This window comes from Rhinopithecus roxellana, chromosome 15 (assembly GCF_007565055.1).
Source record: "Rhinopithecus roxellana isolate Shanxi Qingling chromosome 15, ASM756505v1, whole genome shotgun sequence".
In the NCBI taxonomy this organism is placed as follows: domain Eukaryota; kingdom Metazoa; phylum Chordata; class Mammalia; order Primates; family Cercopithecidae; genus Rhinopithecus; species Rhinopithecus roxellana.
In genome coordinates, this window is record NC_044563.1 from 28,457,373 (window position 1) to 28,484,923 (window position 27,551).

The window sequence follows — 27,551 nt, forward strand, 5'->3', positions numbered from 1 at the left end:
TACAGATAAAGTCTGACTCTTTCTAGCATAGTCAAGGGCATGGTTAATTCTATATGCCCTCAAGCCTTATCAAATTGTAAAGCAGGCAAGTCAGTTCTCCAAAGCTAAAGAAGCAGTACCTTCAAACATGTAGCAAACCTAGTGTCTGACCCACATAATTTAGATCACATATTTACATTTTGAAGACATTTGTATTTTACTAGTTGTATTCAAAAATGTTTCTATTTCTCAAAGATTAAAGTCACTTGAACTAACAGGCATAACAGCTTTTTTTTTTTTATTTCAAAAAATATTTGATCTAAGCACTTACTTTTCTTTAGGCCATTAGAGCTATTTTTTTTTTTTTAATATAACCATCACACACATAACACATGTATAATTATACAGACACAGACAGAAGAAGATCCAGTAATTGTAAGATTCTTCATTTTCCAATCTCCTAGTCAGATTATTGGCCTCAGGGTGGTGCCCTTCAAGAACAGGGCTAGGGAAGCATGCAGTTTGTAGGGCACAATAAATGGGTAAAACTGGAAGACAAAAACAGATTTTGAGAGGAATCTATCCACTTTTAATTCCTGGAGTTCCATGTGGAAAACAGAGGGAATTTTTTTTTTTTTTTTCCAAAATGGGGTTTGTGGCACCTTCTCTGTTTCTCCCCAGGTGTTCTAGGCTATTTATCTTAGGGCCTCTCGTGTGCATTAAGAGTAGCAATACGAAATGGAGAAAAATAATTTATGCGACTGAGAAAAAGTCCTTTTTCCAGAAACACAAGATCCCATGAAGTGTAAAACATAAAGGCCTTTTACATATACCTATAGCTTGGATATCCACTTTTAATTAAGCTGAGTGCTTTTTAAGAAAATCCTTTGAAATCCCTTATTACCCTACTTTAGCCATGCCAAGTGGCCAATATTTCTACCAAAAGTAACCTCACAGGTGAAACCAACAAGCCTCAATTAAGGTTATGGATTAACTGTGAGTGTACAAGGTATTTTCAAAGAAGTGGTAAGCAGTTCCTACAAAATCTAGAGTATTAAAAGGTGGCTCAGAGAAAGATTTAAGAAAGGAAGCTAGAATTTGTTCACAGAGGGGAAGACAAGCAGCAAATTCTAAGTCACACGGATACTAACCTGAAAGTACTCATTCCCTATGCCAAAATTGAACCCAGGCCACCATTTTAAAATGGCAGAGGCCAAAAGAAAGTACTGCCATGTGTTTACAAGGTCAAGCTCCCAAGGACGTAAAACAAAATGGAAACCTGCTGCAAAGTTTGTTACTGCCCAGTTTGCTGGTTGGCTTGAACAACAGGCTTATGGGGTCCTAGGCTTGCATTCTATTCTAAGGTATTCCTCCTTATCATGGAATCATGCAGAAAGACACAAAAAACACAACAGATTGACTACAGCCTAAGACTAGCCTCACAAATCCTTTTCTTTCATTAATCCAGGCTTTACAGAGGATGAAAACATTAATTTTATCATTTTTTCAACCAGTCTGCACAGGGAGAGGGAGGCCCGAAGTCCAACTGTTAAGAACTTTTACCCTTTTACCAGCAGGTCAGTCTTCTGGGTTTCCTTCCCCTGAGCTCACTTTTAAGCCAAGCAGTTTAAGGTTTGGGGAAACTAACTTTTCCTACTTTGGGGGATACATCTGAGGGGAGTGTCCTGTGGTATGGGGGCACAATTACCCATCTGCAAAGAGAAGACAGAGTAAGGATTTTCTTTTTTCCTCAAAGGAATCCCAGTGATTCAGGAGGCATTTGAGAGAAATACAGACTGAAGATGATCGGTTACTCATCTAGAAAGGGGAACAAGGCATCCCTAGTTCCTTTTTTTCTCCCAGTGAATACCTGGGATATGTGAGGGAGAGAGAGAAGAGCCGTCTTCTTTCTTCTGTCCTTACATCCCTGAGTCTCTGTAACCTTGGGAGGGTGCAGACCATGGGTGCCAATGTGGCTTTTCACCCTTGTTAACAGGGGGCCTAGGAGGTGGGAATTATCCACATTTACCCACATGCTGCCTTTCATCTGCTGTCAGTAACCTTTGAGTTTCCTAGACCTTGTCTGTGCCATGGATGCTAGCATGACCTCTATCGTGAAATGGGAGGGGTCCTAATTGGCAGGAATGAGTCATGCTAAGATAAATCTGTGGTGTTGAGTCCTCAAACAAGGGAGAGTAAAGGGTGTCTTGTGAGTTGGGGACCTGGCCTAATAAAATGTTTTCCAAAAGGAAAACAAACAAACAAACAAACAAAAACTCTCACATAGAAAAGCTCCCTGTTTTCTCAGGGCCTTGTTAGAAAAGAAAAAACAAAAAAACAAAAAAACAAAAATACAGCTTAAATGCAGGATGGGGAAAATGCCTGAGGGAAAATCCTCTAGCTCTATACAAATGGGTTCCTCCAACAGGGAGAGAAACTCTTAGTCATTGTACCCTCATTTTGGCAAGGCCAGGAGTGGAAAGACTCTGTGGGCCCATGGCAGGAGTGGATGGTGAGCAGGAATAGCTGGCCAGCTGGCTGTGCAGGACCCGGGACTGCCCTGGGGCCCAGGTGGTGGCTGCAACTCATTCCTGCCCCATGTGGTTGTTGGATGTAGCATGTGCATGTGCAGACATGGCCATACACCCCAGCTGGGAGGGAAGCAGGGAGGTTAGGCACCTCCGCTTGCCTTTCTGTTCCGAGCGTGCACCCGGGCTGTTGGGGTGGGGGTGTGGGAAGTGCCTCTAAGAACAGACGGAAATCGCATTGTTCTGAATGGCATTTCTGATGGCTGGGCTAAATGCTCACTCTAGCTAGGAATATCTGCAGTTTGCAGCAACATCTTTAACATTATAAAAGAAGAGACAGGTGCCATGATAGTCCTGGAACAAAAGAAGGAAAATACTGTAGAAAAGACTGGATTGGAATAAGGCTGACATTCCCAACCCTCAAGAGTGATGGGGGGTTTTTGGGGTACTCTCCAGCATCCTGTCCTCTGTCGCTGTGCCATTCATTCTTATTTGGCTCACCAGAGGTTGGGTGCTGCATCTACCTTCAGAAAAAGTCTGAGGAGGAGAAGGCTCGGAAATGAAAGTGAAAGGTTTTGGATCTGCAATTTACTCATCCGCCAGGTATTCTGAACTTGTCCCCAAAATGATGAAGGATTTTTTGCTCCTTAGCTCAGCTAGGTCTGGGTTCTTGTCTCATTACCAGGAAGAAAGAGCCATGTGGACATCAAAGAGTGAGTGGAGTAGAATTTATTAAGTGAAAAGGAAAGCTCTCAGCAAAAAGAGGGGTCCTGAAAGCGGGTTGCTGGTTGCCCCCTTCACAGTGAATACAAGGGTGTTTTACATACATGTTGATGGGGCTATGTTCCCTGTTTGTATAAGGTATGAATTCCTGGTACACCCCATTTCCCCCGTGGGCATGTGGGCCCTTATTCTGCTGCGGCATGTTTAGTCATAGCTCCTGTTCAAGTTCCCTTATCTGGACCAAACACATGTGGGAGGTTGTCTAAGGACCCTTTCCTTACTGTATGCCTGAAGCTGGCTAACTCCTTTCATTATTATAGCCAAATAGGTTCTTCTTGCCCGATGCCCACAAAGTTAGTATGCTGAGAACAACAGTAGTTGCAGCAGAGATAGTGTTTACTCATAGCACTTTAATTGGGAGGAGGATGGGAGATATTTCTCAAATCTGCCTCTCTAAGAATGTGGAGGCTAGGGTTTTTAGGGGTAATTTGGTGGGCAGAGCACTAGGGAATAGGTATTGTTGATTGATTGAGGATGAAATCATGGGATTGTCCAAACTGTCTTCATGTGCTGAGTCAGTATCTGGGTGCGGGGTTTACAGGACTGGTTGAGTCAGTTCCTTGGTATGAATCACGGTCCTGTTGGTGTCAGGTGGTATGGCCGAATGCACGAGTCTGAAAAATATCTGAAAGATCAATCTTACTTTTTGATAATAGTGCTGTTATCTAAAGGAGCAACTGGGGAAGACTTTGACTTTGGGAGACAGAGACAGAGTCAGAGGCAGGAGGGTTGCTTAAGCCCAGAAGTTGGAGACCAGCCTTGGCAACATGGTGAAACCCTGTCTCTACAAAAAATTAAAAAAAAAAAATTATTCTGGCATGGTGGCGTACACCTGTAGTCTCAGCTACTTGGGAGGCTGAATTGGGAGAATCGCTTGATCTGGAATGTCAAGGCTGCAGTGAACTGAGATCGCACCACTGCACTCCAGCATGCTTAACACACTGAAACCCTGTGTCAAAATAAAAATAAAATAAAATAAATCTTGTGACCTCCAGCTACATGACTCCTGAGTAGTAAGCAAGCTAGGGAACAATGGCTGGTGATTGCTTAATTACGCTTATAGCTTAACAGAATTCAGGTCCTTACCATAATTCTAACCTTATGGACTTTCATTATTTTCACGAAGGCAGTTTCCATCCTGAACAAAGAGAAGGGTTAGTTTTAGGCAGGGACTGCTATCATCCTTGCTTTAAACTATAAACTAAATTCCTCCTATAGTTAGCTTGGCCTACACGGGGGAATGAACAAATAGCTTATGAGGTTAGAACTGAGATGAAGTCAGCTATGTTAGATTTCTCTCAGTAATATTCTTTGCAAAGGCAGTTTTACTGTTATAGGAAAAAGCAGGACACTTCTGAGAAACCAAATGTCAAAAGCCAAAATGAAAACAAATTTAGTTTAAAGATGTTAATTGGCTTTATTTGCAATTCTAGAATTGGATAACACTTCATTCCATAAAGCAGAATGAGTGTTACAGAGAGTGGACCAGAGGAGATTGGTTTTATAGATAGAAAAGGGCCGAAGAAAAGAGAAACAAAGAACAAAGAATGGATTGGTCACTTGAAAGTTACTTTTCTAGTAAGACAAGAACAGGGAAACAGCATAATAAAAAAATAACTATTAGTATCAGGTTACTTAAGTTTACTTATTTTTGGGTAAGTGTTAAAGGAAGAAGGAACTTCATTTTCTTGCTGACTGGCTTATTTTGGAAATTTGGCTATCATTTTTCTCTCCTGATTTACTGGAAAGTCAAATAACAGCTTAGTTTTGATTTGGTGACTGGGAACTTTAATGCTTTGATTTAGATTTTTAGTCTAGGGTGTTGGGGCCTAGTGCAAGAGCTTCGCCCAAAACAGTAGGTTTCTATAATTTTTATTTAACGTGAAAGCACAGTGTGGCTAAGTGTAGACAGCAAGGATGTATGGGAAAAGATGAAGTTAATAAGAACAAAAATGCTAGGCCTTAGACCATATTAAGAATATTGGTCTTTATTTTAAAAGCTGTGGGAATTCACTGAAAATTCATTAAATTCATTTGATCAGAGGATGTGGGCTAACTAGATTAGATAGATACTTTGTAAAGAACATTCAGATTGCTTTGTGGAAAATAGAAGTGGTAGGCTGGGAGTGGGTTGTGCAAGAGTAGATGAAAGGAGACCAGTTAGAAAGCAACTGTATTTATTGAAAGAGATGGTGATAGTTTAGATAGAGTGGTAACAGTTTAAATGGACAGAAGTGGGCAGATATGAGGGGTTTTGAATATAAGATAAACAATATGATGAAGAGCTAGATATGGGAAGTGAAGAGAGGGAACTGTTAAGATAAGTGTGTGGCCTTGTCGTGGGATGAACTTGGACCCTTTTTTTTTTTTTTTCCCTTAATAGAAGATCACATATTTTGTTTTGGACATGTTTTTAGATGCTTTTCAGACAGCCAGAATAGAGTTTCAAGAGTCAGTTAGATACAGTGTTTTGGAGCTCAGAGGTAATGTTTGAGCATGAGACAAAAATTTACCAGATTTAATTCTTATTAAGTCATAACCCATGTGATGCAGTCCTTGAGGAGTCTTATAGTCAAAAAAACATAGTCCATTAAAACAACAATTATTTAAAAATAATACAAGTTCTTTATGCATTTCTCAAAACCATGAAGGGACTCTTAATTCCCAGCAGTACTCTCTAGTATTGCTCTTGTTCCCTTTCTCATCTTTTGTTTTCATCAGATGCAGCTGGTGTTCCATTCTTTTTTCAAAAACTACTGAAGAAGCTACCCCTCTACTCTCATCCAGGCTAGCTTTTATTCTAATTCATCCTTCTTCTTTTGTACTTTGCTCTGTATTATTTACGTTGATATAACTGTTACTATTTTGACAACATAGGACCTTCCTTGCAGTGGATGATAGAGAAAGAAGCTGGTAGCATGAAGCCAGATGTTCCTTTGATGCTTTAGGAAGAGGAAAGTCAGGGAACCCTTATGGGAACAAAGACTCATTAATGATTTTTGTCATGTAACTGAATGATCAGCATGTAAGTAAAAACTAAAACCATAAGCCTAGATGAATTTTGCCTTGAGAAAACACATCCTGATCCTTGAGTAGTTCCGTCATTTAATGACTCAGTTTAGGAAGATAAGCATAGAGGAGACGGATTAGGATCTCTGTTGACATCTGACTGGAACTTCATAGCTAACTCTTGCGTTAGGCTGCAGCCTAGGCATTTGTTTCTTTGAAAACCCTTTTTTGACATTTCATTTCCAGGTTAGGTTCTGCTCCAGCAGGCACTGATTGCTCATTATGGTCCTTATCATTGCTATAGTTTATTTAATTGCATGTGGTCCCCAATAGACTCTAACCTCTGGGAGGATGAGAGACAAGTTCTTCATTTTAACCCCAGTAAGTGTAATCTTTTATGTAGTGGATCGCAATAAGCATTTGTTTAATTCAGCCAGGTATTCTCATTTGGCTCATTAGGTTTCATATGTGTATGTCAATATTTTCTACTTAGCTTACTATCAAAATATATAGATCCGCTCTTTAGAGAACAACATAAAATAGCCGTACTCTAGGTTCTTATATCAGATTATGACTTTGACCTCTCTGTCACCTAATACCTATAACAACTTTGGGGGAAATAAAATTTATGAAGGACTGCAATGTACTTAGACCATATAATTTTCACACTCTTAGAATTACTCTTACACATGTTTCAATGATATTCCATAGCTTATATAGAGGAATATTAAAAGTAATGCAACTTTGAAACTGATTATTGTGTTTACTCCAGAGATGGAGGAGGAAGTGGTAATTTACTATCTTACCAGTTTATGAGGACTAATAGGATTTTTTTTTCAAAGTGCAGTAGCAGGAAGGCTTGTTTTGAATGACCAGGGTTTAGATGTATATGTGCGTGTATGTAATTTTTGGTGGATATAGTGAATGACGCAGCCATTTATGTTTCTCTCTTTGCAGTGGCTTTTAGGAAACTCACTGGTAAATTTTGTGGCCTGCTTATATTAAAGGATGTAAACATTGTATGTCCTTTCTTTTGAGTGACAGTCATACCACTGATTATACTTTTTTTTGGACACATTTTATTCAGATAGCAGGTTGATCACACATGATCCAAGAACACTCAAATAGTAAATAAAATATAATCAAATGTTAAAGACTTGTTGTCAAACGTTATAGGCAATGAGGCAATGCTTACTTATGATTGCTCCAATATCAGACCACATTTACACCTCGGTGGCCACTGAACCATTCAGCACAGCTTCCTTAACTGTCAGCTGTTAGAAGCTAGCAGTGTGAGCACTGTTGACTATTTTTCTCAAGCTCTGAATAGCTGTCAGGATCTCAGTAGGAGTTGGAGGAGTTAGCTCAACTTTGGCTTATATCTAAATGTGGCCAATGTAGGCTTCAAGTAAGTCACAGCAGTGTTCACTAGTGCTGGCGCCTCCTCCTCCAGGTTTCAGACAAATCGGACCATGATTTTAGGATGAAAAATCCGTGGCCCCAAATGGCTAGCTAATTATACTTTAAAAATTCCTCTTATCTTTATTGCTACCTTCATCTCTTTCCTATTTCCATTTCTTTACTGTTTTACTTTCTGTACTTTCTGTACTTTGTAAGTCATCTCAGAAATTTTTGAATTTAAAATTTTTTAAATTTTTTATATGGCATGAAAAAATTACTTGTAGACATCTATAACATAATGGATCTCTTATTGGTAATTTGTTTGGGAACTGACTTAGTACTAACTTTGATTTCTCTCATTGGATTCCTAGACTCTCCAGGATATTTTAAAATAATTATTTAAAATAAATAATTTTAGAAAATTATTTATTTTCTAAATAAAGGGTCTTCTTTTTTTTTTTTTTTGAGACAGAGTCTCACTCTGTCGCCCAGGCTGGAGTGCAGTGGCCGGATCTCAGCTCACTGCAAGCTCCGCCTCCCGGGTTTATGCCATTCTCCTGCCTCAGTCTCCCGAGTAGCTGGGACTACAGGCGCCCGCCACCTCGCCCGGCTAGTTTTTTGTATTTTTTAGTAGAGACGGGGTTTCACCGGGTTAGCCAGGATGGTCTCGATCTCCTGACCTCGTGATCCGCCCGTCTCGGCCTCCCAAAGTGCTGGGATTACAGGCTTGAGCCACCGCGCCCGGCCGGGTCTTCTTTTTTTTTTTATTTATTTATTTGTATTATACTTTAAGTTCTAGGGTACATGTGCATAACGTGCAGGTTTGTTACATATGTATATTTGTGCCATGTTGGTGTGCTGCACCCATCAACTCGTCAGCACCCATCAATTCATCATTCATATCATGTATAACTCCCCAATGCAATCCCTTCCGACCCCCCCCCCCCCCCCCCCCGATGATAGGCCCCAGTGTGTGATGTTCCCCTTCCCGAGTCCAAGTGATCTCATTGTTCAGTTCCCACCTATGAGTGAGAACATGCGGTGTTTGGTTTTCTCTTCTTGTGATAGTTTGCTAAGAATGATGGTTTCCAGCTGCATCCATGTCCCTACAAAGGACGCAAACTCATCCTTTTTGATGGCTGCATAGTATTCCATGGTGTATATGTGCCACATTTTCTTAATCCAGTCTGTCACAGATGGACATTTGGGTTGATTCCAAGTCTTTGCTATTGTGAATAGTGCTGCAATAAACATACGTGTGCATGTGTCTTTGTAGTAGAATAATTTATAATCCTTTGGGTATATACCCAGTAGTGGGATGGCTGGGTCATATGGTACATCTAGTTCTAGATCCTTGAGGAATTGCCATACTGTTTTCCATAATGGTTGAACTAGTTTACAATCCCACCAACAGTGTAAAAGTGTTCCTATTTCTCCACATCCTCTCCAACACCTGTTGTTTCCTGATTTTTTAATGATTGCCATTCTAACTGGTGTGAGATGGTATCTCATTGTGGTTTTGATTTGCATTTCTCTGATGGCCAGTGATGATGAGCATTTTTTCATGTGTCTGTTGGCTGTATGAATGTCTTCTTTTGAGAAATGTCTGTTCATATCCTTTGCCCACTTTTTGATGGGGTTGTTTGTTTTTTTCTTGTATATTTGTTTGAGTTCTTTGTAGATTCTGGATATTAGCCCTTTGTCAGATGAGTAGATTGCAAAACTTTTCTCCCATTCTGTAGGTTGCCTGTTCACTCTGATGGTAGTTTCTTTTGCTGTGCAGAAGCTCTTTAATTAGATCCCATTTGTCAATTTTTGCTTTTGCTGCCGTTGCTTTTGGTGTTTTAGACATGAAGTCCTTGCCCATGCCTATGTCCTGAATGGTACTACCTAGATTTACTTCTAGGGTTTTTATGGTATTAGGTCTAACATTTAAGTCTCTAATCCATCTTGAATTAATCTTCGTATAAGTGGTAAGGAAAGGATCCAGTTTCAGCTTTCTACTTATGGCTAGCCAATTTTCCCAGCACCATTCATTAAATAGGGAATCCTTTCCCCATTTCTTGTTTCTCTCAGGTTTGTCAAAGATCAGATGGCTGTAGATGTGTGGTATTATTTCTGAGGACTCTGTTCTGTTCCATTGGTCTATAGCTCTGTTTTGGTACCAGTACCATGCTGTTTTGGTTACTGTAGCCTTGTAGTATAGTTTGAAGTCAGGTAGCGTGACGCCTCCAGCTTTGTCCTTTTGACTTAGGATTGTCTTGGCAATGCGGGCTCTTTTTTGGTTCCATATGAACTTTAAAGCAGTTTTTTCCAATTCTGTGAAGAATCTCATTGGTAGCTTGATGGGGATGGCATTGAATCTATAAATAACCTTGGGCAGTAAGGCCATTTTCACGATATTGATTCTTCCTATCCATGAGCATGGTATGTTCTTCCATTTGTTTGTGTCCTCTTTGATTTCACTGAGCAGTGGTTTGTAGTTCTCCTTGAAGAGGTCCTTGACATCCCTTGTAAGTTGGATTCCTAGGTATTTTATTCTCTTTGAAGCAATTGTGAATGGAAGTTCATTCCTGATTTGGCTCTCTGCTTGTCTGTTACTGGTGTATAAGAATGCTTGTGATTTTTGCACATTAATTTTGTATCCTGAGACTTTGCTGAAGTTGCTTATCAGCTTAAGGAGATTTTGGGCTGAGACGATGGGGTTTTCTAAATATACAATCATGTCATCTGCAAACAGGGACAATTTGACTTCTTCTTTTCCTAACTGAATACCCTTGATTTCTTTCTCTTGCCTGATTGCCCTAGCCAGAACTTCCAACAGTATGTTGAATAGGAGTGGTGAGAGAGGGCATCCCTGTCTTGTACCAGCTTTCAAAGGGAATTTTTCCAGTTTTTGCCCATTCAGTATGATATTGGCTGTGGGCTTGTCATAAATAGCTGTTATTATTTTCAGGTACGTTCCATCAATACCGAATTTATTGAGCGTTTTTAGCATGAAGGGCTGTTGAATTTTGTCAAAAGCCTTTTCTGCATCTATTGAGATAATCATGTGGTTCTTGACTTTGGTTCTGTTTATATGCTGGATTATGTTTATTGATTTGCGAAAGTTGAACCAGCCTTGCATCCCGGGGATGAAGCCCACTTGATCATGGTGGATAAGCTTTTTGATGTGCTGCTGAATCGGGTTTGCCAGTATTTTATTGAGGATTTTTGCTTCGATGTCCATCAGGGATATTGGTCTAAAATTCTCTTTTTTTGTTGTGTCTCTGCCAGGCTTTGGTATCAGGATGATGTGGGCCTCATAAAATGAGTTAGGGAGGATTCCCTCTTTTTCTATTGATTGGAATAGTTTCAGAAGGAATGGTACCAGCTCCTCCTTGTACCTCTGGTAGAATTCAGCTGTGAATCCATCTGGTCCTGGACTTTTTTTGGTGGGTAGGCTATTAATTGTTGCCTCAATTTCATAGCCTGCTATTGGTCTATTCAGGGATTCAACTTCTTCCTGGTTTAGTCTTGGGAGAGTGTAAGTGTCCAGGAAATTATCCATTTCTTCTAGATTTTCTAGTTTATTTGCGTAGAGGTGTTTATAGTATACTCTGATGGTTGTTTGTATTTCTGTGGGGTCGGTGGTGATATCCCCTTTATCATTTTTTATTGCATCTATTTGATTCCTCTCTCTTTTCTTCTTTATTAGTCTTGCTAGCGGTCTGTCAATTTTGTTGATCTTTTCAAAAAACCAACTCCTGGATTCATTGATTTTTTGGAGGGTTTTTTGTGTCTCTATCTCCTTTAGTTCGGCTCTGATCTTAGTTATTTCTTGCCTCCTGCTAGCTTTTGAATGTGTTTGCTCTTGCCTCTCTAGTTCTTTTAATTGTGATGTTAGAGTGTCAATTTTAGATCTTTCCTGCTTTCTCTTGTGGGCATTTAGTGCTATAAATTTCCCTCTACACACTGCTTTAAATGTGTCCCAGAGATTCTGGTATGTTGTATCTTTGTTCTCATTGGTTTCAAAGAACATCTTTATTTCTGCCTTCATTTCATTATGTACCCAGTAGTCATTCAGGAGCAGGTTATTCAGTTTCCATGTAGTTGAGTGGTTTTGATGGAGTTTCTTAGTCCTGAGTTCTAGTTTGATTGCACTGTGGTCTGAGAGACAGTTTGTTATAATTTCTGTTCTTTTACATTTGCTGAGGAGTGCTTTACTTCCAATTATGTGGTCAATTTTGGAATAAGTGTGATGTGGTGCTGAGAAGAATGTATATTCTGTTGATTTGGGGTGGAGAGTTCTATAGATGTCTATTAGGTCCACTTGGTGCAGAGATGAGTTCAATTCCTGGATATCCTTGTTAACTTTCTGTCTCATTGATCTGTCTAATGTTGACAGTGGAGTGTTGAAGTCTCCCGTTATTATTGTATGGGAGTCTAAGTCTCTTTGTAAGTCTCTAAGGACTTGCTTTATGAATCTGGGTGCTCCTGTATTGGGTGCATATATATTTAGGAGAGTTAGCTCTTCCTGTTGAATTGATCCCTTTACCATTATGTAATGGCCTTCTTTGTCTCTTTTGATCTTTGATGGTTTAAAGTCTGTTTTATCAGAGACTAGGATTGCAACCCCTGCTCTTTTTTGTTCTCCATTTGCTTGGTAGATCTTCCTCCATCCCTTTATTTTGAGCCTATGTATGTCTCTGCATGTGAGATGGGTCTCCTGAATACAGCAGACTGATGGGTCTTGACTCTTTATGTAGTTTGCCGGTCTGTGTCTTTTAATTGGAGCATTTAGTCCATTAACATTTAAGGTTAATATTGTTATGTGTGAACTTGATCCTGCCATTATGATATTAACTGGTTATTTTGCTCATTAGTTGATGCAGTTTCTTCCCAGCCTCAATGTTCTTTACATTTTGGCATGTTTTTGCAATGGCTGGTACTGGTTCTTCCTTTCCATGTTTAGGGCTTCCTTCAGGGTCTCTTGTAAGGCAGGCCTGGTGGTGACAAAATCTCTAAGCATTTGCCTATCTGTGAAGTATTTTATTTCTCCTTCACTTATGAAACTTAGTTTGGCTGGATATGAAATTCTGGGTTGAACATTCTTTTCTTTAAGAACGTTGAATATTGGCCCCCACTCTCTTCTGGCTTGTAGAGTTTCTGCCGAGAGGTCTGCTGTTAGTCGATGGGCTTCCCTTTGTGGGTAACCCGACCTTTCTCTCTGGCTGCCTTTAAGATTTTTTCCTTCATTTCAACTTTGGTGAATCTGGCAATTATGTGTCTTGGAGTTGCTCTTCTGGAGGAGTATCTTTGTGGCGTTCTCTGTATTTCCTGAATTTGAATGTTGGCCTGCCCTACAAGGTTGGGAACGTTCTCCTGGATGATATCCTGAAGAGTGTTTTCCAACTTGGTTCCATTTTCCCCCTCACTTTCGGGCACCCCAATCAGACGTAGATTTGGTCTTTTTACATAATCCCATACTTCTTGCAGGCTTTGTTCATTTCTTTTTCTTCTTTTTTCTTTTGGTTTCTCTTCTCACTTCATTTCATTCATTTTATCCTCAATCGCTGATACTCTTTCTTCCAGTTGATCGAGTCAGTTACTGAAGCTTGTGCATTTGTTATGTATTTCTCGTGTCATGGTTTTCATCTCTGTCATTTCATTTATGACCTTCTCTGCATTAATTAGTGTAGCTGTCAATTCTTCCACTCTTTTTTCAAGATTTTTAGTTTCTTTGCGCTGGGTACGTAATTCCTCCTTTAGCTCTGAGAAGTTTGATGGACTGAAGCCTTCTTCTCTCATGTCGTCAAAGTCATTCTCTGACCAGCTTTGATCCATTGCTGGCTATGGGCTGTGCTCCTTTGCAGGGGGAGATGCGCTCTTATTTTTTGAATTTCCAGCTTTTCTGCCCTGCTTTTTCCCCATCTTTGTGGTTTTATCTGTCTCTGTTCTTTGATGATGGTGACGTACTGATGGGGTTTTGGTACAGGTGTCCTTCCTGTTTGATAGTTTTCCTTCTGACAGTCAGGACCCGCAGCTATAGGTCTGTTGGAGATTTCTTGAGGTCCACTCCAGACCCTGTTTGCCTGGGTATCAGCAGCAGAGGTTGCCGACGATAGAATATTGCTGAACAGCGAGTGTACCTGTCTGATTCTTACTTTGGAAGCTTCCTCTCAGGGGTGTACTCCACCCTGTGAGGTGTGGGGTGTCAGACTGCCCCTAGGGGGGGATGTCTCCCAGTTAGGCTACTCAGGGGTCAGGGACCCACTTGAGCAGGCAGTCTGTCCGTTCTCAGATCTCAGCCTCCGTGTTGGGAGATCCACTGCCCTCTTCAAAGCTGTCAGACAGAGTCTTTGGCGTCTCCTCAGGCCTCTGCTGCTTCCCCTGTTGTTTTTTTAGCTGAGCCCTGCCCCCACAGGTGGAGTCTATAGAGACAGGCAGGTTTCCTTGAGCTGCTGTGAGCTCCACCCAGTTTGAGCTTCCCAGCGGCTTTGTTTACCTACTTAAGCCTCAGCAATGGCGGGCGTCCCTTCCTCAGCCTCACTGCTGCCTTGCGGTTAGATCACCGCAGACTGCTGTGTTAGCAATGAGGGAGGCTCCGTGGGCGTGGGACCCTCCCGGCCAGGTGAGGGATATATTCTTCTGGTGTGCCCGTTTGCTTAAAGCGCAGTATTGGGGTGGGAGTTACCCGATTTTCCACATGATGTGTGTCTCAGTTCCCCTGTCTAGGAAAAGGGATTCCCTTCCCCCTTGCGTTTCCCAGGTGAGGCGATGCCTCGCCCTGCTTCAGCTCTCGCTGGTCAGGCTGCAGCAGCTGACCAGCACCGATTGTCCGGCACTCCCTAGTGAGATGACCCCAGTACCTCAGTTGAAAATGCAGAAATCACCGGTCTTGTGTGTCGCTCGCTCTGGGAATTGGAGACTGGAGCTGTTCCTATTCGGCCATCTTGGTCCGCCCCCATGAGGGTCTTCTTTGTTTTCCCTCCAAGGAGTGGTCTTTTGTTCCTCATTTCTGTGGTCCTTTACCTGTTCTCCCAACCCAATGGCATGTGAAAACTATTTAAAATTTTAAAAAACTATTAATATAATTTCCTATTAGTAAAACTCTATTATTATGATAATAATACATATTAATATAATTGGTTATTAATAAAACTATTAATATTACTCTGATTTAATAAACTGAGTTAAACTATATAATAAAAGTTATTGTCCTCTTTTTCATATTATGTTTTGTAATTTTTTTGAGGAATCATTTAAAGCTTTAGATTTATTCTAGAAAAGTCTGTTATTGAATCATACCATGATAAGCCAAATCTGAAAATGCAAGAAAGTTTCTATGGGATAGATGTATGATGATTTTAGTTTTTTCTTCAAGTCTGGATTTTGTTTCCACTGCTATTTTAATGAGTTAGGAAATATGAGATATTTAAATATGATGAGGTGAAGTTCATTGAACACTTTAATGTTGGTTATATTATTTATATCCTCTATATAGTTTAAAAAACAACTAGCATATTTTATAGATATATTTGCAAGACTGATTTTAAAATAATATGTTTTCATTGTTTTGTTAACAAACTTTTCAAGCTATTTCTAACTGTTAATCCTTTCTGGAAAGTTGTTCCATATCCTTCCGGTCATCTAAATTTATCACAAAGTTTTAACTAAGAAGGTTGGTGAACCCTCTTTCCTTTTGATCTTGCATCCTGGTGAGTGCTTGAATATTTCTTGTGTAAGAAAAGTTTTGGTAGATGAGTCAGTGCACTGAGTCATAGGCAGCATGAAGCCTCTAGTGTTCTATACTAACTAATTGGAAACAGTTTCAAAATTAATTAAGGCACAGTTGTCAGCTCAGTGTTACTGATTGACATCCCACCAAAGTATTTTGTCTTTTGGCAACTTGGTTAATTGTTCTTTGGTATTTAGATTTTTGTTTTGCTTTATAGATTTTTAAAAATCTGTTGAATAGACCTATAGTTACCATGTTGATTTTTAGTTTTTAGAATCCTGTTATGAACCCTGTGTCATTGTGATTAATTTCTTCCTTACTTGATGCCTTTTTTTCTCTTAAAAATATTCAATACAATATCTTTTCTTTTTATCTTGCTAATTTATCAGTCTATGAGAAAGTCGGTTATGCTCCACACAAACTAGTTCATAAGTAAAAGCATATTGATTTGTTCAGTAATAGCCCGCTATCCAATTAAACATTATGTTTTACTTAATAAAAAACAAATTAAGTGGCTTGCTTACATTCCTTTACGTTGCATTAATTTGACCTTAATAAATTCATTAAAAATGACATTTTTAAAAGTCTGTTCCTTCATTAGGTTCATATTTGTTTAAAATAAAGTATTCGAAAGAAAGTATTTCATTTATATAAAGAATTTTGCAAGGAGGGATTGATTAGGTGTTCTTCATGTTTACAGAAGAATAAACAAAAGGAAATCAAGACCGGGAAGGTACTTTGGCTGAAGAGAGCAAGTATGTGCTGGCAAAATGATAAAATGCTAGAATGGATTACTGAATTAAATAAGAAAAGAAGAGAACTCACATATTAAAGACCTGATAGGTTTCAGGCACTTTACATATATTATTTCTCTAAATCCTCCCAGCATCTATGAGATTGGAATTATTTACCTATAATCAAATGTGGATCTTGAAGCCTCAACAATATCTGTATAATAAATACCTAAGGCAATCTACAACAGCATTTTAGTGTGCTGTCTAGTGCCAGATTCAGGCATTATGCTAAAGGAAAATTCAGGAAAAGCATTTGATCTAGTTACAAAGTAGACAATCTTTAGAGCAATAAGTGGATTACACATCCTTCAGTCATTCCTCTGAAATATTTCTTTTGAAGTTATTGATTGAAATTGAGACACATTTTATAATTGATGACATGCTATAATTTAATTGGCAGTATCTTTTCTTCATGATATGTAAAACTAATGCTGCATCTCATAATCAGTATCATCTTAGATTTGATAGAGTACAGTAGATGGTCGGTCTTTGATGGAATACCGTATATGATCTTTATCACTCATTAGAAAACTTTAAGAACAATGGTAACCTATTGGTTTTTTGTTCATTATCCCTAAGTTCTGATGAGATGATCTTTGAAAAATTCTGTCGTCAAATGTGTTTTAAAAATACAGCATAATCTATCCTTCTCCTGGAGATTTTCAGTGCATACTAACATATAAGAATTCTAGCAAAATAAAGAAACAAACAAACAAACAAACAAAAAACCCCAACATTTTTACCTTTGTTTAACCCATTGTACAAACTTATTTGATCATATATTTCCTCCACCCTGACAAACTCTTTTTTACTTACCTAGTTTTCAAAGGACATTATGCATGTGCCTGAGGAGTTTAATGCTCTATCTAACTTTGGGAAATGCTGGGTTACTTAGTCTTTTACCTAAAATTGAGTATTGCCAGTTAGATTCTAAATCTTTTTGAGGGTCCACACAGTTTTCTCTTCAGTCTTCTTATCCAACCTCATTTTTTTCATGTATATTTTGCTCATAGATTGGCCAGAACCACATTACCAATTTCTTATTTTTTTTTTCAACTTTTACTTCTTGAGTCATATCTTGGTATATAGTTTTTCATTTACTAGTAAATTGTGATATTTGAAATTTATTAACTGGATGTTTAGAGTTTCATTAAAGATTCTAAATGGAGAATTAATGGTCATGTATAAATTGGAAAGGAAAAAAATCAATTTTTCTGGCATTTTATGATACCTAAAAGTCAGTAGGTTATGGTAGCCTTATTTCCATGTTATGCTGATTGCTTCACAGGTACAACATTTTTCACCTACAAAGATTCTCTGAAGAGTGAATCTCTATTCCCTGCTATTTTTCTTGTTTCTTTCTTCACTCCCTGGCCGTCACATCTTCTTTCCCCACTTCCCTCTACCTTCTCTCAAAAATCTGGACTCAACTTATTTACTGATTCTATGTTCTTTCAGCATTATTTAATTCTTTTTTTTTTTTTTTTTTTCTTTGAGACAGAGTCTCGCTCTGTCGCCCAGGCTGGAGTGCAGTGGCTGGATCTCAGCTCACTGCAAGCTCTGCCTCCAGGGTTTACGCCTGTCTCCTGCCTCAGCCTCCTGAGTAGCTGGGACTACAGGCGCCTGCCACCTTGCCTGGCTAGTTTTTCTTTTTTTGTATTTTTAGTAGAGACAGGGTTTCACCAGGTTAGCCAGGATGGTCTTGATCTCCTTACCTTGTGATGTCTCAGCCTCCCAAAGTGCTGGAATTACAGGCTTGAGCCACTGCACCCGGCTTATTTAATTCTTTAATATTGGGTCACGCTTATTTCCAATTATATTTTCCATTTTTGTAATTTTGCTTCTCTAGCCCTACTTTTAGCACTTGACAGGAGAACTTGTCTAAGTCTTTGGCTTTTTATACCTAAGCTAAATGAGCTACTATTTACCAATCTCCCTGATTGTCACAGTAGTTTATCACATTTAAGTCACCGAGGGATTGAGATAAACTGATTTTATTTCAACTTTTTCAAAATTCTTCCTTACCTATGGTATTCGTAATCATGGTCTATGCTTGTGGTGGTCAGTCCTGTCAAGTAGTATTCTTAAGTTTGTTTTGTTCCTATCACTGTGCTAACCATCTTAGACTTTATATATTCTGTGTTTTTAAACACTCTGATCTCAGTGAGGAAAAACCCATTAATTTGTAACTTATTGCATTCATAGCATAATAATACTGCATTAAAAGGATGGGAAATGAGAATAGAAATGTGGATTGGTACCACATTGTGTAGCAGTTTGACTGCCAGACTAAGACACTGCTAGGCTAAGGCAGCTTTTCAGAAAGGGAATAATACATTTTATTTTTCCTGTTCTGCCATGTAGTTAGCCTAAACACTTGAATTATTTCAAGTAGGAGCTTGGTACTTTATCATCACATCTTCTGGACTTCAATTAATTTTTTTTTTTTTTAGCTATTTCTACTTTGAAGAACCTACGTAATAGGATTTTTCTGATAATTAGATTAGAGGTTGTTCATAAATTGTTTAACAAACAGTACTTGGTACAGACAGAGATGATAATATAATGACAAAAATATTGGATTATGGATATAGCTGAAGTGTGTGTGTGTTTGTGTGGCAGGGGTGAGTGGTGGGTGTTGAACTACCAAATCTGCTCTCATCTAGCCAAACTGCCGTGTATCAGATGTACTACACCAGGGCCATTCTTGCAGTTTACATTTTTTAGACTGGAAATCAAGAGACCTGAGTTCTTACACCAACTCTGTGTTACTTTGCAGGTTACCTTTCCTTCTAGGCCATGGTGCCTTCATAGATAAAATAATGAATTTGGATTAGGTAATTATTAGATTTAAAATATGTGATTCTTTAGGGATAGGCAATGAGTGGCTGAAGATCCATTAAGGAGAATATGTAAGTAGGATCATCTCTTTTATCTCATTGCACTGTTTCTGATGGATTACCCAAAACCAAACTGGCATATGATTTCGGAATTCATCTGCTTCCCATAGAAAAATTATTTTCAATACAAAAAGGCCTATGTAGAAAAGCACTATAACAAAACAGTACTTAAATTTTATTTAAAATATATTTGCATTTCTCAAATTGAGAGTCATTAAAGAAAATTCCGAGGCAAGAAAACATCTTTGAGATGCTTTGCAGTTAGAAACACTCATGGAGACAACTGAAGAATTTAGAAAAATAAATTGAATAATATTTGATAAATTTAGGCTCTTAGCAAACCCAGGGCCCAATGTAGCTTCTTTGGATTTCAAATATAGAAACTATAGGCCTGCCATTACTCAGGGTACATCTCTTGGGCAGGCAGTCCTAAACTCCTGGTCAGATTAGGTTTGAAAGGTTTAATCATTTCTTATCCACTCCGCCCCAGCCCTCCAATCTCCTACAGTGCTGTTTTGTGTCTTATTGTCAACAGAGTGGGGCTAGAAGATTTCCAAGATAACCTTCAATTTATTAGTTATACTGCATTAGTATAGTATTGATCTTTTTTCGTTTGGCTTTTGTGTTTCATTGGTTCTTTTGTTTTCTCTTTTCTGTTGCCTATTTTCTGTATTCTTTCTTCTTGTTACTGTCTACTTAGGCCATGAAATTGAGATGGATTTGTGTGAGAGATATTGAGGGAACAAAGGAATTGGACTGATGAAGCTTCGCTAATACCTCTTCCTCAAACACACAAACTGACTTATTTATTATTTTGAATATGGAGAGGGAGGAAACAATGAGAAGACAATTAAAAGGAGAAAAGGTAAAGATAGTGAATTGGAAAAGGTATTTTAAAAATATCTGTACTAACCTTAAAATGGGGGTGATTTTAAAAAATGAAAAATCCCTCTCCTTTATACACATATCCCCTGTGTGATAGAAAAAAAAAAAAGAAAACCCCCAAAATTTATATAATTTCATTCTAAAGGAAAGAGCTTTGTTGCCTTCTAGTTATCAGTTTAGAAATCCTGCTCATTAGGGTTGGAATGTTAAAACCAAGAAAATCATTGCTGCCTATTCAAGAGTTGAGACTTTTGCTTTACTTTTCTGTGAGTCTTTATTTATCAGAGGTATTCTCAGGAGGTAATGATGAACCTGAAACTGTTCCAGCCTGTGCTGAAATACTCCCACACCACGAGAATGTAAATTTATCAAATGTTATTCAATTTATTTTACTAAATTCTTCGGTTGTCTCAATGAGTGTTTCCAATTGCAAATTGGAATAGATTTAAGCACTCTTTGTAAACCCATGCCAAGAAGTTCTTCCCATTTGAAGTTTTTGCCGTCAGTTAGATTAAGAGGAGGGAATTCCCATCTGTTCAGAGGCAACAGTGACCAAAAAAAAAGAAAAGAATAAAAAGGGTAATAAGAAAAGTTTTCCGTGCTTTTTGTGATGACAAGTTTTCATTGGGATGAGTTAACTCTATTAGCATACTTGACTGCTTAATATTCACCCCTCTCTCTTTAAAACATCATATCCCCACCTTCTCATCTCTTACCATGCTGACTGCAAGAACCTCTTAATTGGCCACTTACTTTCAATACATCTTTTAATTTGCTGTTATATGGATCTCACTTTAGATCTGATCACATCATTTTCTAGTGTAATGGTTTGCAAATTACTGGCAAAATGTACAAAGTTCCTTTACCACCAGGCCCATTTTACCCCTTCAACCTCCCCTTCTGCCAACATGCCCTACTTCCTACTTGATACCCATATGAGGCACATAATTTTCTTTTTAGGTCTCTGACTTTGCACATGCTTCTGTCCATTCTTTCTTCCATGATGGCGTTTATTGCACTGTTCACTACCTTGTTTGCTCTTTCTTCCAGGATGGAGTTATTACACTTTTTGTAATTGTCTCTTAACTTGCCTGTTTCCTCTTTAAAACTATGGCGGATTCATACCTACTTTATATATTTCTGGCTTTTAGCACAGTACCTCATTCAATAACTGTTTATTGCATTACTGTCCCTCCTTCTGTATCTTGTAATTTTCTGGGTGTCTCAGCCCAACAAGGTTTAGGATCGTAACTGGGCTTATAGCTGTTCTTTAAGACCTGTCAATTTCCTGAGTGATCCCCTCAAAAATTCTTTAATTTTTATACCCACTGTTATTGGTCCCACCCTCTTCCTTCAGATTTCAATAATCAGATACAGTTATTTGCCTCTGAAATAAAGAAGGTCAATTCCCAGCATGAGTGTCTGGTTTATTTATACTATATAACACTAGTTAGTGGATCTTGCATTTCTGCTTTTATTTCCCGAGACTTTTAGACTTTCCCTTCTGTCTCCTGGACCACACCTGCTACTTTATGTACATTTTAGACAGGTGAACTGCGATTTGGAGGAGTGAAATGAGTTGTCCAAGATCATGGAGCTAGGAAGTGATATAATTAGTTTTATATGTCCTCAAAGCCTATGTGTGCTTTTTTTTTTTTTTTTTTTTATTAATTGCAGCACACTGCTAACCTCATAAGCACTAGGCCTAAGCTGCTCTCTTAAATTATCTACTAATGTCCCTTATGTTGAATTCATTTCTCATTTCCAAATGGATGGCAAGGAGGAAGTGGGCTTTAGGATATAAATTTTTTCTTTTTCGTCAATTTTGATGAAAGGAATTTGTTTATGTATTTAGTGATAGCCATATGACGATCACTAAATTTTGTTTTTTAAATATAGTTTGACAGACAAAAAGGGAAAAATGTTATGAAACATTTCTTTTTTTTAACTCACAGTCTTTGAGAGCCTTTTTTTTTGTACATTGGAAAATAATTTAGAAAAAGTGAAATACAGCCATCTCTTGGTGTCCATGAGGGATTGGTTCCAGGATCCCCTTGGATACCAAAATCCAAAGACACTCAAGTCCCTTATATAAAATGATGTCGTATTTGTATATAGCTGTTACAGGAAAGGGGTCCATCTGTATCCAGACCTCAAGAGAGGTGTTCTTAGATTTAGTGCAAGAAAGAATTAGAAAACACGTTTATTAGAAAAGTAAAGGAATAAAAGAATGGCTACTCTATAGGCAGAGTAGCCCTCAGGGCTGTTGTTTGGCTATTTTTATTGTTACTTCTTGATTATATCCTAAACAAGGGTAGATTATTCATGAGTTTTCTTGGAAAGGGGTGGGCGATTCCCAGAACCGAAGGTTCCTCCCCGTTTTAGACCATTATAGGGTAACTTCATGACGTTGCCATGGCATTTGCAAACTGTCATGGCACTGGTGGGAGTGTCTTTTAGCATGCAAATGCATTATAATTAGCATGTAATGTAGTGAGGAGGACCAGAGGTCACTTTCATGGCCATCTTGATTTTGGTGGGTTTGGGCCAGCTTCTTTACACCTTGTTTTATCAGCATGGTCTTTGTGACTATATCTTGTGCCGACCCCCTGCCTCATCTTGTGACTTACAATGTCTAACCTCCTGTGTCTCAGCCTTGTTTCACCGAGCTCCTATTCAAGACAGATTCATTCTGGTTCACATACCTCTGACATAAGTACACACATCCTCCCTTTAAATCATTTCTAGATTACTTATAATATCTAATACAATGCCTCTCTATCCCTTTATTCCAGTGAATTCAACATAGTACTCTCCATGCTGACAAATTCAAGTTTTAGTTTTTGGAACTTTCTGGAATGTTTCTTTCTGAATATTTTTGATCCTTGCTTAGTTGAATCCATGGATGGGGAACCCATGAATACAGAGGGCTGATTGTATTCTAATGTGTGATTTACGCAGTTGGGATTGGTTAAATGTAGAGAGAGTGAAGAGATAAAAGAAAAAATTGAGATACATAGGTAGATGAGCCCACCAAAATATTAGTCTGTTGGTTGCTTGTAAGAGAAAATAAAGAATTAGAAAACTTCATTTTACTGTTATACTTATATTTTGTTTGAGTGACCCAGTCTACTACTGAGTGGGCAAAGAATGTGCTTAGAACATGATGGAATTGGCATTTAGAAAATCCAACAGATAAAATATTATACTCACTGACTCATGAAACAGAAACAATTAACGTCCCAATTTAGCATTCTAAATTGTCCAGATTCTGGACAGAGGATCTAATCGTTAGGCTCATTTTACAAATATCCATGTGGTAGAGTTGGAAGGATGAGCTAAGTGCAGATATCAGTAGTGCTGGGAAAAGTTCAGGTTTAAAATTTGAGCCTCTGTTAATCTCTATAAATTGACTCATTTACATTTTAATGTAAATTTCTAAATATCAATTGAAATAATGGAGCTGTTTGAATTTTCAAAGTAGGTTCTTACTTGATTTTTCTGTTATTGATTCTTTCATGTGTAACTCATAAATGCAAAGTTTATCTTAATTTCAGAGGAGCTGGAAAGGAAATTAGGAGGTACAATTTTTAATTGAAGGGGAGATTCTAGCATAGTGGTTAACAACACAGGCTGTGGAGCCAGACTGCTTGAGGACAAATCTATGTTCTTTCTCTTTCTTGTTACTTGCTTTATGATCTTGGAAAAGCCACTTGATTTCCCATTGCTTTTATTTTCTCATTTGTACAATGTGGATAGTATAATACCTACCTTATAGGGTAGTAAGTTCTTGGTAAATCTTAACAATTTGTAGTTTCTGCCTTGCCATTAACATGTTCTGTTATCTTTGGCAAATAACTTTATATCTTTGGGCTTTGTTTATTAATTTTTGTATGAGGGTATAAATAAGCTCTAGTTTACCTTCTAGTTCTAGAACTGATTTTAATAGAATAAAATAGGCATATCACAGCTTATAGAATAAGCGTATGAAAAATACATAAATTTTGTTATTAAGTACTTGAATAAATAAAGTTGTAATGTCAGAGGTCTGTGACTTAGTACTGTATCACTTTGGACAAGTTGGTTGGCTTCTTTAAGCTTTATTAGTTTTACCTATAAAATAGGATAAGAAGAACTCTCTCATACAAGAATTGTGCTGATTTTAAGAAATAACACTTGCAAAATGTCAATTATAATGCCTGATTATATAGTATGTAGTTAATAATGCTATTGCCCTTAAATCCTTCTTACACAGGGTATCTATTTTTCTCAGTTCTCTCTCACAAAGGAATGTCTGTCTAATTTATACATTTGAATTTGTGCCATTCTCAATATGGGATGATTTTAGTGTATGACTGAAGTGAATTTGTGAGACAAAACAGGGCAAGTTTTATCCAGTTCTTTGTGAAAGGAAGAGCCATTAAGAAGATACAAAAGATAGAAGTTTCTCCTAATGGGATTTATTTTGGCAGGATCAGGATTGAGAATACAAGGAAAAGAGAATTAAGAAAGCAGGTTAAAGGTAAGGTGATCTCTTGATGTCTGCAGCATTAAGGTAGCATTTTATGGGAAAACTGGTCCCAGCTTCTTTCTATCTCATTCCTTTATTTTCTTAAGGTTTTTCTCTGGTTTAGGATTGTATTATATCCAATAAATCCTCCCCATTCATAATGATTTTTAGAATGTAATGCTCTCCAATAGAAATATGGCATTGGTTCTTTAACTGGTTTTGTTAGGCCTTGAAGAAACAACAACTAACTTTTCTAAGTTTCAGCATCTTCTTTTACAAGGGGTGGAGGAGAGAATGAGATTAAACTAGATGATTTAAATGTTTTCCAGCTCTAAAATGTTATGGTTCCTATTATTAATCTAAGTATGTTGCTCTGCACGTTCAGTCAACCTTAGAAAATGCTACCTTTATTCCAACTAAATTGCCTTTAGAGCCAATTCTTGATCTATCCAGGAACATGGAGCTTATTACTTTACAGCCTCAATAATGCCATCCTTTCTGTCTTTACTTTTACCTTTGTTAGAATTCACTGTCTTTTCCTTTCCACCTCTGCCAGGTTTCTGGAGTGCTCTGTTTGAATTAACGGCCTATGGACCCTCTTAGCAGAGATGAGAGGCAGAGGGTAGGGAGACCATATTGCATATAGGATCTGTAGGTTTGTGTGAAAGCCAAGGAAGAAAGGGCAATGCAGGGAAGAGGACAAGAGGTTAGGTCTTGGATAAAGACTGTGTGAGTTCAGATTCTGGCTTTTTTTGTGTGCCTCAATTTCTTTAAGTATAATGAGGATAATAACTCCCATAGGACTGCATTAATGAGATTATGTATTTGGTAATGATCTTAAGACAATGCTTCATTCTTAATAAGCATTAAATAAATGGTAGCTAGTATTAACAATTATTTTTTTAAAGGGTTTTTACTAAGAACCTTATAAGGATTACATCAGGAAGCAGGCTGTCCCTGTAAGATTACTTATATGCCATTTGAGCATAAGTACAGTAATTAATACCACGATCTTCATTTTGTGTGGTAAATGTGACTTAGCAGAAACTAATACGACTAAAGTTGAAGACTGAATAAATGTAAATTTCATCTTTAAGATTAATGTTTTGCTTATTACGTATATATTTTGTATATTCCCATGTGTGTCTAATGTGTTATTATTCTTTATACTTTAGAGCCTAAAATATACCCTATGATAGGAAATTAGATTTGGAAGTCACCTCATAAAAAATCTCATTCGTCCCTTGTCTTTTACGGAAGACATGATCCTGAAAGGTACCCAGTTGAGGAAGAAGTAGGAGTTGAGGACCTGAAATCCCTTTTAAGTCATATACAATTGGAGACATTTTCTATTTTTAAAATGACTATAATGGTTAGAAATTCATCTTTCTATTCATGTCATAAATGTATTTCATTTTTGAGACTTTAACATTAATAGATTTCAGTGTGTTAAGAAAGCGTATATTTAGTTCAAAATTCCATAATTGTTCCTGACGGTAGATACTCAATACAGTAGAATCTCTGAAGCCTTTAAAAATGACCCTTTCAAATAGATAAATATCTTTGCCCATAAACATTTATGTCATTACTTTGTAGATGTTTTAAGTCACTTTTGTTTTTCTTCTGAAGTGTTAAAAATTACCAGTGGCCTTATTCCCAGGGAGCAGGGAAAGGGAATGAGATAACAAAACATGTGTACAAGGTTAATTTTTTAGATGATACAAACTCCAAAAATTATTATTTTTATGAGCTTTCAAATTTTCCTTTAGACAAATTGGTTTCATTTCTGTGTTATAAGATTATGTATATTAACTGAAAAATTTATAAATGATAGTATAGACAATTATTTTATACTTTGGTAGCTTTACCAACAAATCCAGTGGATCCACCCAGGAGATAATGGCCTTGAAACACAAATAAAGGCACAGAAAAATATTTTTGACAGCAAAAGATTGCAAAAACAGACACTTTAAATTGCTTCTGAAAGCATGGTGGTTTAATCTGTGATAGATATAAGATAAATGGTGTTTAACCCTTATTCCTGAAATCATAAACTCTTTATTTTTTTATTCGTGAAAGGTCTTATGATTCTTACTTGCAGGCCATGTGATGGCTAATACTGTGTCAACTTGATTAGATTGAAGGATACAAAGTATTGATCCTGGGAGAGATATTCCTTCTAAGGTGAAGGATAAGTTTCTGTATTTGGCCTCTCCTACATCCAAAAAAGAGGCACAATGCCTTGTGGGCCTATTGCATTTTGGAGGCAACAAATTCCTCTTTTGGGTGTGTTACTCCAGCCCATTTATTGAGTGACCTGAAAGGCTGCCAGTTTTGAGTGGGGTCCAGAACAACAGAAGGCTCTGCAACAGGTCCAGGCTGCTGTGGATGCTGCTCTGTCACTTGGGCAATATGATCCAGCAGGTCTAATGGTGCTTGAGATGTCAGTGGCAGATAGGGGTGCTATTTGGAGCCTTTGGCAGGTCCACCATAGGTGAATCACAGAGGAGGCCTCTAGGATTTTGGAGCAAGGCCCTGACATCTTCTGCAGATAACTGCTCCCCTTTTGAGAGACAGCTCTTGGCCTGTTACTGGGCATTGGTGGAAACTGAATATTTGACTATATGTCATCAAGTCACCATGTGACCTGAACTGCCTATCACGAACTGGGTGCTTTCTGGCCCATCTAGCTATTAATTGGGTCGTGCACAGCAGCATACCATCATCAAATGGAAGTGGTATCTACGTGATCGGGCTCGAGCAGGTCCTGAAGGCACAAATAATTTACATGAGGAAGTGGTACAAATGCCCATGGTCCCCACTCCTACCACCCAGCTTTCTCTCCCCCAGCCTGCACCGATGGCCTCCTGGGGAGGCCTATGATACCTATGATCAGTTGACAGCGGAAGAGAAGACTAGAGCCTGGTTCACAGATAGTTCTGCACGATACTGAGGCACCACCTGAAAGTGGACAGCTGCAGCACTACAGCCCTTTTCTAGGACATCCCTGAAGGACGGCGGTGAAGTGAAATCTTCCCAGTG

The 27,551-nt window shown here is 38.1% G+C and overlaps 1 protein-coding gene and 1 pseudogene across 6 annotated transcripts in view; one reads left to right on the forward strand and one right to left on the reverse strand.

Annotated features, from left to right (window-relative positions):
* Window positions 1-27,551, forward strand: part of METTL15 (methyltransferase like 15) — a 465,972-nt gene that overhangs the window by 41,662 nt on the left and 396,759 nt on the right. The gene's annotated exons all lie outside the window — the stretch shown is intronic.
* Window positions 7,463-7,773, reverse strand: LOC115893619 (annotated as a pseudogene).